Here is a 13,325-nt window from a genome sequence, read left to right as displayed (position 1 = left end):
TTATTTCAAGTACTTTTTTAGTTGATTCTCTGGGATTATCTAAATATACCATCATATCATCTGCAAAGAGTTATAGTTTTATTTCCTCAATGCCCATTTTAATTCCTTCAATTTCTTTTTCTTCCTTATTGCTAAATTTAGCATTTCTAGTACAATAGTGAATAACAGAGTTCAAAATGGGCATCCTTTTTTCACCCCTGATTTATTGGGAAGGCAGCTAGCTTATCCCCATTACATACAATACTTGCTGATGATTTTAGGTAAATACAAGCTATCATTTTAAGGAAAGGTCAATTTATTCCTATATTCTCTAGTGTTTTTTAATGGGAATGGGGGCTGTATCGTGTCAAAACCTTTTTCTGCATCTATTGAGATAATCATAAGATTTTTGTTCATTTTGTTATTGATGTAGTTAATTATGATGATAGATTTCCTAATATTGAACCAGCCCTGCATGGCTTGTGTAAATCTCACCTCATTGTAGTGTATGATCCTGTGTTGTAAGCTGTAATATTCTTGCTAGCATTTTTTTTTTAAATTTTGCATCAATATTCATTAGAGAAATTGGTCTATAGTTTTCTTTCTCTGTTTAATTATTTTTTTTTATTTTAGTCATCAGGATCATATTTGTGATACAAAAGGAATTTGGTAGGACTCCTTATTTGCCTATTTTCCCAAATAGTTCATATTGTATTGGGATTAATTGTGCTTTAAATGTTTTTTTTGTTTTTAGAATTTACTTGTGAATATATTTGGCCTGTGATTCTTTTCTTAAGGAGTTATTTGATAGTGTATTCAATTTCTTTTTTTCTAAAATGGGGTTATTCAAGTATTCTTTTTTTTTCACTGTTTAAGGAATTTTTATTAAAGCAAGAATTTTATAATCCAAATTACGTTTCCTTGCTCAGGTATCAATTCTGTTATCTAAAACAGTGGTGATATTCTGAGCTTTTCCACAGTAAAGAATTACAAAATTAAAGAAAGGAATGCTTTAAATTTTTGTACTGTGCTGAAAATTCTTTTTCCCCCGGGGACTATAAAACATTAATTTGTTTTTGTGTTTTTTTACTATTTTTTGGGGTTTTTTTGTTTTTTCTTGTTTTTTGTTTTTAAATCAATAAGTAATCTAGGACTAGCATTAAGTTTGCTAGACCTGGCATTTGCTCGGTACATCAGGTTCAAAGTTTCCTTTCCTTTTTTTATTTATTTTCTATTTTGCAATGTTTTTTTCACAATATTTAAGTTTTTCGATGTTTAGATGTTTTTCTTCGGTGAAGCAGAGGTTCCATTTCGTGGTCCCTGATCTTTTCTTTTAAACAGTTGGAACGCCAGTGGCACTGTTAACTGCTTTCTGGGCAGCTTCTTTAGCTTGGTGAGCTTGCGGTACGGCTACGGCTTCATCAACCTTGGAGCGAAGAGACTCGGGAGACTCAAGCATATGAAGAAGCTCAGAGTTACCAATTTCTAGCGACATGCCAGTGATTTTACCGGCCAGGGAAGGGTGCATGGCCTGGATGAGTGGAAACAGCCTTTCACCCAACATCTGCTTTTGCTCTTGAGGAGAGGCAGATGCCAACATGGAAGCAGTTAAAGGTTCCTGACCTTGCACATGAACAGCAGGCTGCTGCATGGTAACCTGTGGTTGTGCATTAAGATGCTGTTGAGGATTTCGAACACCTGCAGCATACTTATCCTGTGGAACTGTGCGGACAGCAGGAGTAGCTGCAGCAGCTACTCCATTGTCTGAGTTGATGTGTTTGCAACACGCTGTGTTGACATGACTCGTGGAACCTGTGAAGAAGCTGGTCTCATTGTACTAAATGGTGGCCTAGGAGCTGCTGGGCGGATAGCACCGGGCATGTTCTGGAATGGATGAGGTCCGGCACCCTGAGCAGTCCAGCGAGGACTTGGTCTGAGTGGAGCAATTTGGCTAGCAGGATAGTATGCAGCACGGTTCTGAGTCTGAGGAATAGCTGCCATGAAGTAACCTGAAGGAGGCTGATAGGGGTTGATTACAGGGTTGGGCACAGCTCTGACGCTCGCCATTCTCTGCATATACTGGTTTGTGAGGTGAGCCTGCCGCTCCTCTTTGCGCTGGGCTAAAGCTACATACAATGGCTTAGTGGCAACAATCCTGCCATTCATTTCTGTGACTGCTTTGGTGGCTTCCTCTGGCGAAGAGAAACATACAAACCCAAACCCTTTGCTGCGGCCACCTTCCATCATCACCTTTGCACTTGTGATTGTACCAAACGGCGAGAACTCTTTTCGCAGACGCTCATCATCAATACCATCATCAAGGTTTTTCACATACAGGTTAACACCCTGGTATCTGGTGATCCTATCCTGCTTCATTTGTTCAAATTCGCGCTTGAGTTCCGTCCGTCTTTCCACTTTTTTCTGGGCTCGGCCAACATAAATTTGTTTTTCATTCAGTTCTTTTCCATTCATCTCATCTACAGCTTTTTGTGCATCTTCATGTCTTTCAAAGTTCACAAAGCCAAAACCTTTGGATTTTCCACTTTCATCAGTCATTACTTTTACACTTAAAGCAGGTCCAAACTTGCCAAAGAGCTCCTTCAGTCTTTCATCATCCATGTCTTCACCAAAATTTTTGATGTAAACATTGGTGAACTCTTTTTTTTGCTCTAGCTCCAAGTTCTGCTTCTCTTTCTTTACAGGATTTAATTGGACCAACAATGACTTTTTGATCATTAAGAAGCATTCCATTCATTTTTTCAATAGCTCTTTCAGCAGCTTCTTGTGTCTCAAAGTGTACAAATCCATAGCCCTTTGACCCATTTTCATCACATACCACCTTACAAGAAAGGATGTTTCCAAAAGCAATGGGGTTATTCAAGTATTCTATTTCCTCTTCTGTTAGTCTGGGCAATTTATATTTTTATAAATATTCATTCATTTTGCATAGATTTTAGATTTATTGACATATAGGTGGGCATAACATGTCCTAATAATTACTTTGATTACATCTTCACTGGTGATGTATTCACAGATTTCATTTTTGATACTGGTAATTTGGTTTTCTCCTTTCATTTGTAAAATCAAATCAAACAATAGTTTATTTCTTTTCATAAAATCAACTCAATGTTGTTACTTTTAATTTTTTTTTTAAATGCAATTTATTTATTTAACATATTTGGTTTTCAGCATTGATTTTCACAACAGTTTGAATTACAAATTTTCTCCCCATTTCTACCCTCCCCCCCACTCCAAGATGGCTTATATTCTGGTTGACCTGTTCCCCAGTCAGCCCTCCCCTCTATCACCCCCCTCCCCTCTCATCCCCTTTTCCCTTCCTTTCTTGTAGCGCAAGATAAATTTCTACGCCCCATTGCCTGTGTATCTTATTTTTTAGTTGCATACAAAAACTTTTTTTGTTTTTGAACATCTGATTTTAAAACTTTGAGTTCCAAATTCTCTTCCCTCTTCCCTTCCCACCCACCCTCCCTAAGAAGTTGAGCAATTCAACCTAGGCCACACATGTATTATTATGTATAACCCTTCCACAATACTCATGTTGTGAAAGGCTAACTACATTTTGCTCCTTCCCAACCCATCCCGCTTTATTGAATTTTCTCCCTTGACCCTGTCCCCTTTCCAAAGTGTTTGTTTTGATTACCTCCATCCCCATCTGCCCTCCCCTGCATCATCCCCCCGCCTTTTATTTTTTTTTTATCTTCCTCCCTCTTCTTTCCTGTGGGGTAAGATACCCAACTGAGTATGTATGGTATTCCCCCTCAGGCCAAATCTGATGAGAGCAAGGTTCACTCATTCCCCCCTCACCTGCCCTCTCCCCTCCTCCCATAGAACTGCTTCCTCTTGCCACCTTTATGCAAGATAATCCACCCCATTCTATCTCTCCCTATCTCCCTCTCTCAGTATGTTACTCTCTCATCCCTTAATTTCATTTTATTTCTTTTAGATATCATCCCTTCATCTTCAACTCACCCTGTGTCTGCTCTCTCTCTTTTACATATATATATACATATACATACATAAAACCACATATATACATATATATACATATACATATACATACATACATATACACATAGATATATACATAACAACACATTCACTTATATATATATACATAAACATATATATATATATATATATATACATGCATATTCCCTTCAACTACCCTAATACTGAGGTCTCATGAATCATACACATCATCTTTCCATGTAGGAATGTAAACAAAACAGTTCAACTTTAGTAAGTCCCTTGCAATTTCCGTTTCTTGATTACCTTTTCATGCTTCTCTTGATTCCTGTGTTTGAAAGTCAAATTTTCTATTCAGTTCTGATCTTTTCACTGAGAAAGCTTGAAAGTCCTCTATTTTATTGAAACTCCATATTTTGCCTTGGAACATGATACTCAGTTTTGCTGGGTAGGTGATTCTAGGTTTTAATCCTAGCTCCATTGACCTCCGGAATATCGCATTCCAAGCCCTTCGATCTCTTAATGTAGAAGCTGCCAAATCTTGGGTTATTCTGATTGGGTTTCCACAATACTCAAATTGTTTCTTTCTGGCTGCTTGCAGTATTTTCTCCTTGATCTGGGAGCTCTGGAATTTGGCAACAATATTCCTAGGAGATTTCTTTTTGGGATCTATTTGAGGAGGCGATCGATGGATTCTTTCAATTTCTATTTTGCCCTGTGGCTCTAGAATATCAGGGCAGTTCTCCTTGATAATTTCCTGAAAGTTGGTATCTAGGCTCTTTTTTTGATCATGGCTTTCAGGTAGTCCAATAATTTTTAAATTATCTCTCCTGGATCTATTTTCCAGGTCAGTGGTTTTTCCAAGGAGATATTTCACATTGTCTTCCATTTTTTCATTCCTCTGGTTCTGTTTTATAATATCCTGATTTCTCATAAAGTCACTAGCTTCCACTTGCTCCAATCTAATTTTTAAAGTAGTATTTTCTTCAGTGGTCTTTTGGACCTCCTTTTCCATTTGGCTAATTCTGCCTTTCAAGGCATTCTTCTCCTCATTGGCTTTTTGGAGCTCTTTTGCCATTTGAGTTAGTCTGTTTTTTAAGGTGTTGTTTTCTTCAGTGTATTTTTCAGTATTTTTTTGGGTCTCCTTTAGGAAGTCATTGACTTGTTTTTCATGGTTTTCTCGCATACTTCTCATTTCTCTTCCCAATTTTTCCTCTACTTCTGTAACTTGCTTTTCCAAATCCTTTTTGAGTTCTTCTATGGCCTGGGGCCAGGTCATGTTTTTCTTGGAGGCTTTGGTTGTAGGCTCTATGACTTTGTTGTCTTCTTTAGGCTGTATGTTTTGGTCTTCTTTGTCACCAAAGAAAGAATCCAAAGTCTGAGACTGAATCTGGGCGAGTTTTCGCTGCCTGGCCATATTCCCAACCAACTAACTTGACCCTTGAGTTTTTCAGTGGGGTATGACTGCTTGTAGAATAAGGAGTTCTATGTTCTACGTTTGGGGGGGAGGTGCCAGCTCTGTCAGAGCTGCACTACTCCTTCCCCAAGGACCCCCAGTCCAGGCTGGGCTGAGATCTTCAGCATGCTGTTGCACTCCTGCTCTGATCTGCCACTTAATTCCTCCCACCAGGTGGGCCTGGAGCCGGAAGTAACAACAGCTGTAGCTGCCCCACCTCCGCTGCCCCCGGGGCTGGAAGCCGAACCGCGAACTCCTTCCACTCCCGCAGCTTTTCCCACTAACCTTCTCCGCAGTTTTTGGTGTTTGTGGGTCGAGGGGTCTGGTAACTGCCGCAGCTCACATATTCAGGGCGCTAGGGCCCCCTGCGCCCGGCTTCTGGTCTGGATCATCCACGCCGCTCAGGCTGGGCTCTGCTCCACTCCGTTCCCAGCTCCGTGTGGAACAGACCTCACCCAGAGACCATCCAGGCTGTCCTGGGCTGGAGCCCTGCTTCCCTCTGCTGTTCTGTGGGTTCTGCAGTTCTAGAATTGGTTGAGAGCCATTTTTATAGGTTTTTGGAGGGACTCGGGTACGGAGCTCACTCTAGTCCGTGCTTACCAGCCGCCATCTTCTACTTTTAATTTTTTTTGTAATTTTTAGGTTGCGACACTCGGTTCCACAGGTTTTTGAGTTCCAAATTTTCTTTCCCTCCATGGAATCTGATATATGTTCTACATATACCTTTGCATTAAAAATATTTACACAATAGTCGAGTCATAAAGAAGAACCATGATCAATGGAGTGAATCATGAGAAAGAAGAAACAAAACCAAAAAAATATATAGGAAAAAAAGAGAGAGCAGATAGTTTCCTTCAATGTGCATTCATACTCCATAGTACTTTGTCTGGATATAGATAGTTCTTTCCATCATGAGACCTTTGGGATTGTCTTTGAACCTTGTATTGCTGAGAAGAGCCAAGTCTATCAAAGTTAGTCATCACAGAATCAATATGTCTGTGGTTGTGTACAATATTCTCCTGGTTCTCCTATCACTCAGCATCATATCATGTAGTTCTTTCCATGTTACTATGAAGTCCGTATCTTCCCCATTTCTTACAGCACATTAATATTCCATTACATTCACATACCAGAACTTGTTTAGCCATTCCCCAATTGATGGGCATCCCCTTGATTTCCAATTCTTTGCTACCACACAAAAAGCTGCTATAAATATATATTTTTCACATGTGGGTCCCTTTTCCCCTTGTGTGATCTCTTTCAATTTTATTAATCTCTCCTTTGATGTTTTGGATTTCCAATTTGGTATCTGATTAGGGATTTTTAATTTGTTTTTTTTACTTTATTTTGGTTGCTTACTGCATTCATTGATATATTCTTTCTCTGTCTTATTGATGTAAGTCTTTAGAGATATAAAATTTCCCCTAACTACTGCTTTGGCTTTGGGAAGATCAACTATGATAGACTTAGCTCTTCTCAGCAATACAATGATCTAAGACAATTCCAAATGATTCATGATGGAAAATGCTATCCGTATGCAGAGAAAGAACTATGGAGTCTGAATGCAGATCTAAGTATACTATTTTTCACTTTCTTTTCTTTCTTGTGGTTTTCCCTTTTTGTTCTGATTCTTTTTTCTCAACATGACTAATGTGGAAATATGTTTAATATCCTTGTACATGTATACCCTATATCAGATTGCTTGCCATCTTTGGGAGGAGTGAGGGGAGGGAGGGAGAAAATGGAACTCAAAATCTTATAAAAGAGAAAGTTGAAACTATCTTTTCATGTAATTGGAAAATATAAAATACTACTAAATGGAAAAAATAATAATTTTCTTCAATTGATGTATTTCTAATTTTTCCTTGTTCTCTCTTATCTGATTTTTGAATTACTTTTTAACTTCCTCCAAGATTTGTTTTTGGGCTTGTGACCACTTGACATTACTCTTAAGGGTAGGAGTAGCTTTTTTTCAAAACCTCACAATCTTTCTCTGAATATGAATCCAGATGTCCTTTTATACCTAAATAGCTATCAGTGGTCAGGTTCTTTTTCCTTTACTTAATCATTTAAAAATATTTTGCCTTATTTTATTTTTAGCAGCTTAATATTATTCTTATTAAGTTTTAGTCTTGAGTTGTAGATAATGTTGTCCTATGCCTCAGGTCCTTCTAACTGTTTTTTGCTGAATTCTATCTGGGGAGTTCAAATTCAGGGGACTCCTCTATTCCTCCCCTAAGCCTCACCACACTGTCTTGAAAATATTCTTGCTCCCTCAGGTACCAGTACTACACTCCTTTTCCTTGTGATTGCTCTTCCTCATCCACAATCACAGCTGGGGAATAACTTCTGGTCTACACTACTAGGACTGACTTCTGGAAACAGCAGGAGGTCCTTCAATCTTCCCTCACTCAGCTGTCTGCTGTTCCTTAGATGAAAGTTCAAAGTGCAAATTTGTGAGTTGAAAGTTTTTGAGGCTGTGCAATAAAAATTCCTGAGGTAAAATTTCTCAAGGCTATGGATGATGTGAAAGTTGAGGTTAAATTTCTTGAGGCCTAGTTTGCTTCCCTCAGGGCCCACTGTTTGTTCATTTAGTGAAGTCTATTTAGACCTGTTTATACTTCACCCACACCAAACCTCAGCCCCTGGCATCTTCTTTAAAGTCCTCTCAAGGTATCCTAGAAAGACAACCTTTTAACCCTCTTATTTATGATGCTCTATTTTCATTTCATGGTGATTTTTTGTATATTTATGGAGGAATCTGGAGAACCTAGAAATTTCTAACTTACTCTGCCATCTTTCCAGAATGCCTGACCCCTCATCTAACTTTTCTAAAATTCTTTTCACATCTTTAATTTCTTTCTTTTTTTGTCAGATTTTTCTAGTTCTGAGATAGAAAAATTGAATTCCCCCACTAGTATTGTTTTAGTATTTCTTCCTGTAACTCATTTAACTGCTCCTTTAAAATTTGGATGCTATGCAATTTGGTACATATATGTACAGTACTGATATTACTTTATCTTCTATGATACCCTTTAGCAAGATATAGTTTCCTTTTTGAATCCCTTAATTAGATCTATTTTTACTTTTGCTTTGTCTGTGATTATGATTACTATCTCTGCTTTATTTTTATTTCAAACAAAGCATAAAATAGAATCTGCTTCAGCTCTTTACCTCTATTCTGTATGTATCTCTCTGATTCAAGTGTGTTTCTTATAAATAACTTATTATAGGATTCTGTTTTGAGATTTTTTTGGAGGCCCAAGGTCCCATAGCTAGTAAGTGTGTCAACTGTCTGAAGCTGGATTTGAACATAGGTCCTCCTGACTCTAGGGCCAGTGCTGTACTCCCTGTACCACCTAGCTGCCCCAGGATTCTCTTTTTTAATCCATCCTACTATCCATTTCCATTTTATGGTTGAGTTTATCCCATTTACATTCACAATTATAAATACTGCCTATTTTATCCTTGTTTTTCTCTCTCTGCAGTTTCACCCTGTCCCTCATCACCACTGTTTTGCTTCTCCTAATCAACCCTTCCTCTATCAGTCCCACTCCCCCACTACTTCTCTATAAGATAATTGATTTCTATATCTGATTGTGTAAGTTATACACTCTTTGAACCAATTCTTGTAAGAGTAAGGTTCAAGTGATAATCATTCCCCCAAGATCACTTTTTAACCCTTTACTTAGTTATTTTTAAATATTATCTCATAACAATCAGCTTATACTTATCCTCTATGCCTATGTTTATAACTTATAATTGCCATAATGGTGAAAAACTTCTTAAGAGTTACAAGCATAATCTTCCCATGTAGGGATCTGAACAGTTTAAGCTTATGGAATCCCTTAGGTTTTGTTTTTCCTGATTATCTTCTTATGGTTCTCTTTAGTCACGTATTTGAAAGAAAATAAATTTTCTGTTCAGCTCTGGTCTTTTCATCAGGAATTATTGAGAGTCTTCTCAATTTACTGAATATTTATTTTGTACACTGAGGAATCACATTCAGTTTTGCTGGGCAAGTGACTCTTGGTTGTGATACTAGTTATTTTGTCTTTTGGCATATCATATTCTAAGTCTTTTGATTCTTGAATGTATAAGCAGATAAATCCTATGCAGTCCTGACTGTAGCTCCATGATGTTTTTATTGTTGCTTTCTGGCTACTTGCAACAATTTCTCCTTTACTGGGCAGTGCTGAAACTTGGCTGTAACATTCCTACATATTTTCATTTTGATATCTCTTTCAGGAGTTAATTGGTAGATGCCATCACTTTCTGTTTTGCCTTCTACTTCTAGGATATCTGGGCAGTTTTCCTTGATAATTTGTTAACATATGATGTCCAGGCTCTTTTTTTTTGTTTGATCATAGCTTTCAGGTAGTCCAATAATTCTTAAATTGTCTCTCCTTGATCTATTATCGAAATCTGTTGATTTTCAATGAGATTTTTTTACATTTTCTTCTTTTTCTATTCTTTTGATTTTGTTTTGTTTTTCATGTCTCATAAAGTCATCAGCTCCCACTTGCTCGCTTCTAATTTTTAAGGCATTATTTTCTTCAGTGAGCTTTTGTACTTCTTTCTCCATTTGTCCAATTCTGATTTTAAGGTGTTCTGCTCTTCATTGGACTTTTTTGTCCTCTTTCACCACTTGGCTTATTTTTTTTATTTTAATTTTTAGTTTTCAACATTGATTTCCACAACATTTTGAGTTACAAATTTTCTCCCCATTTCTACACTCCCCCACCCCAAGATGGTATACATTCTGATTGCCCCTTTCCCCAGTCTGCCTTCCCTTCTATCACCCCAATACCCCACCCCACCTGCTTTCTCCTTACTTTCTTGTAGGGCAAGATAGATTTATATACTCCATTGCCTGCATATTTTATTTCCCAGTTGCATGTAAAAACAATTTTTTTAAAACACGTGTTTTTAGAAATTTGAGTTCCAAATTCCCTCCCTTCTTCCCTCTCCACTTACCCTCCTCGAGAAGGCAAGCAAATCAACATAGGCCATACATGTATCATTATGCAAAACACTTCCATAATGCTCATGTTGTGAAAGATTATCTATATTTCCCCCCCTCCCATCCTGTCCCCCTTTAATCAATTTTCTTCCTTGACCCTGTCCCTCCTCAAAAACATCTGCTTTTGACTACATCCTTCCCCAATCTCACCTCCCCTCCATCATCCCCTTCCCTCTAATCCCCCTGCACCCCCACTTTCCTGTAGGGTAAGTTACCCAGTTGAATGTGCATGTCATTCCCTCCTTAAGCCAAATCCAATGAGAGCAAGATTCACTTATTCCCTTTCACCGGCCCCCTCTTCCCTTCCATGATTACTGCTTTTTCTTTCCACCTGTATATGAACAATTTACTCTATTCTATCTCTCCCCCTCTCCTCCCAATATATTCCTCTCTCATTGCTTATTTTATTTTTTCAGATGCCATCCCTTCTATTCAACTTACCCTGTGCCGTCTGTCTATATATAAGTGTATTCCCTTCAATTACCCCATTACTGAGAATGGTCACATGAGCTACAAATATCGTCTTTCTATTCAGCTCTGGTCCCTTCAACGAGAATGCCTGAAAGTCCTCTATCATATTCCAAGCCCTGTGATCTCTTAATGTAGAAGTTGCTAGATCTTGTGTTTCTTGATTGCGTTTCCGCAATAATCAAAGTATTTCTTTCTGGCTGCTTGCAATATCTTCTCCTTGACCTGGGATCTCCGGAATTTGACTACAATATTTCTAGGAGTATTCTTTTTAGGAATCTTTTTCAAGAGGTGATCAGCAGATTCTTTCAATTTCTATTTTACTCTCTGGTTCTAGAATATCAGGACAGCCTTCCTTGATGATTTCTTGAAAAATGATGTCTAGGCTCTTTTTTTTTTGATCATGGCTTTCAGGTAGTCCAATAATTTTTAAATTATCTCTCCTGGATCTATTCTACAGGTCAGTGGTTTTTCCAATGAGATATTTCACATTGTCTTCCATTTTTCATCCTTTTGTTATTTTTTTAATAATTTCTTGATTTCTCATAAAATCACTAGCTTCCACTTGCTCCGTTCTAAATTTTAAGGCAGTATTTTCTTCCATGGTCTTTTGGACCTCCTTTTCCATTTGGCCAGTTCTGCTTTTTAAGGCATTCCTCTCCTCATTGACTTTTTGGATCTCTTTTGCCATTTGGGCTAGTCTATTTTTTAAGGTTTTATTTTCTCCAGTATTTTTTGGGTCTCCTTTAGCAAGTCATTGACTTATTTTTCATGACTTTCTTTCCTCATGCTTATTTCTCTTCCCAATTTTCCCCTACTTCTCTTAATTGCTTTTCCAAATCCTTTTTGAGTTCTTCCATGGCCTGAGACCAATTCATATTTTTCTTGGAGATTTTTGATGTAGGCTCTTTGATTTTGTTGACTTCTTCTGGCTGTATATTTTGATCTTCTTTGTCACCAAAGAAAGATTCTACAGACTGAATACTTTTACCCTGCCTGTTCATTTTCCCTGCCAATTACTTGACTTTTGAGCTTTTGGTCAGGGTATGGCTGCCTTCAGAGTGGAGTGACCTTTGTCCCAATCTTCAGGGGGTTTGTGCTGCTGTTTTCAGAGCTACATCTATTCTGAGGTGGTATGATGCTCTTCTCTTGGCCTGTGTTCTGGTGTGTGAGTGCAGGCACTCCTTTTTTCTGTGTAACTATCAGCAGTACTCCCTCTCCAAAGCTACCACAAGCTCTGCCACACTGACTTTCCTCCACCCCAACAACTGCAAACCAGGACTCTGAATCAGATCCAAGCAGGGCAAAGCAAGAGGATCTTGCCTCAGCACCAGCAAAGCAATCTCTGCACTCCTGCTCTGATCAGCCACTTGATTGCCTCCACCATATGGGCCTGGAGCAGGAAGCAGCAGTTGCTGCTCCTGCTATTGCTGCTGCTGCTGCCTCCACTGCAGCCACCTCTGCCATACTGGGTTTGCAGCCAGACCACACACTTCTCTCACTCAGATCTAGAAGTTTTCCCACTTACCTGCCCCTTTGATGTTTGTGGGTTGAGAAGTCTGGACACTGCCACAGCTCAGTGATTCAGGGCCCTGAGGCCTGCTCTACCCAATCTACTCTGGCCTGGTCTGTCCTGGCATAGCCTACACTGGGCTGTGCTCTGCTCCTGGCATGGTGCAATAGACTCTTCCCAGTGGCCATCCAGGAAGTTGTGGGCTGGAGACTTGTTTTACTTTCTTATTTTGTGGGTTCTGTAGCTCTAGAATTTGTTTAGAGTCATTTCAAACTGGTGTTTGGAGGGATTTGGGGGAGAGCTTAAGTGAATTCCTGCTTTCAAGTGCTATCTTGGATCTGCCTCTCTGGCCTATTTTTAAGGCGTCATTTTCTTCAGTATTTTTCATACTTCCTTTACCAAGCTGTTGATTTTTTTACATGATTCTCTAGCATCACTAATTTCTTTTCTCAATTTTTCTCCTTCCTTTTTTATTTGATTTTTAAAATCTTTTGAATTTTTCTCAGGAGTCCTATTGGGCCCTGAAACCAATTTAATTTTTTCCTTTTTTTGCTTATTTTTTCCAGCCTATTTACTAACTTTTAATTTTATGAAAAAGATTGGGTTCTACTCTTGCATAGGAGTTGTGGGGCCTCATCACTAGCCTGTTGTGCTGCAGTCAGGGGGCCTCTCTGCTTGCCTGCTGCATTGGGGATGTACAACCTTGCTGCTGACCTTTTCCTGGGTCACAGGTTCTTGCTGAGGACTTACACTGGTGCTTGGACCTGGCTGCTATCTTGCAGAAACACAATCTGCTGTGCTCTTCTTTTACCTGAGTAGGACAGACCTTTCCTGCCAATCTTCTGAATTATCTTGGGCTCAATAATTGTTTTATCCTGTCCTTTTGTTGGTTCTACCAT

At 38.7% G+C, this 13,325-nt stretch overlaps 1 pseudogene; it reads right to left on the bottom strand.

Annotated features, from left to right (window-relative positions):
- Nucleotides 1–835: 835 nt before the first annotated feature.
- On the bottom strand, nucleotides 836–13,325 carry LOC118836524 (annotated as a pseudogene).

Source organism: Trichosurus vulpecula, chromosome 1 (assembly GCF_011100635.1).
Source record: "Trichosurus vulpecula isolate mTriVul1 chromosome 1, mTriVul1.pri, whole genome shotgun sequence".
Taxonomy (NCBI): Eukaryota; Metazoa; Chordata; class Mammalia; order Diprotodontia; family Phalangeridae; genus Trichosurus; species Trichosurus vulpecula.
Note: the sequence above shows the minus strand (reverse complement) of the source record. Positions and strands in the feature narration are given on the sequence as shown.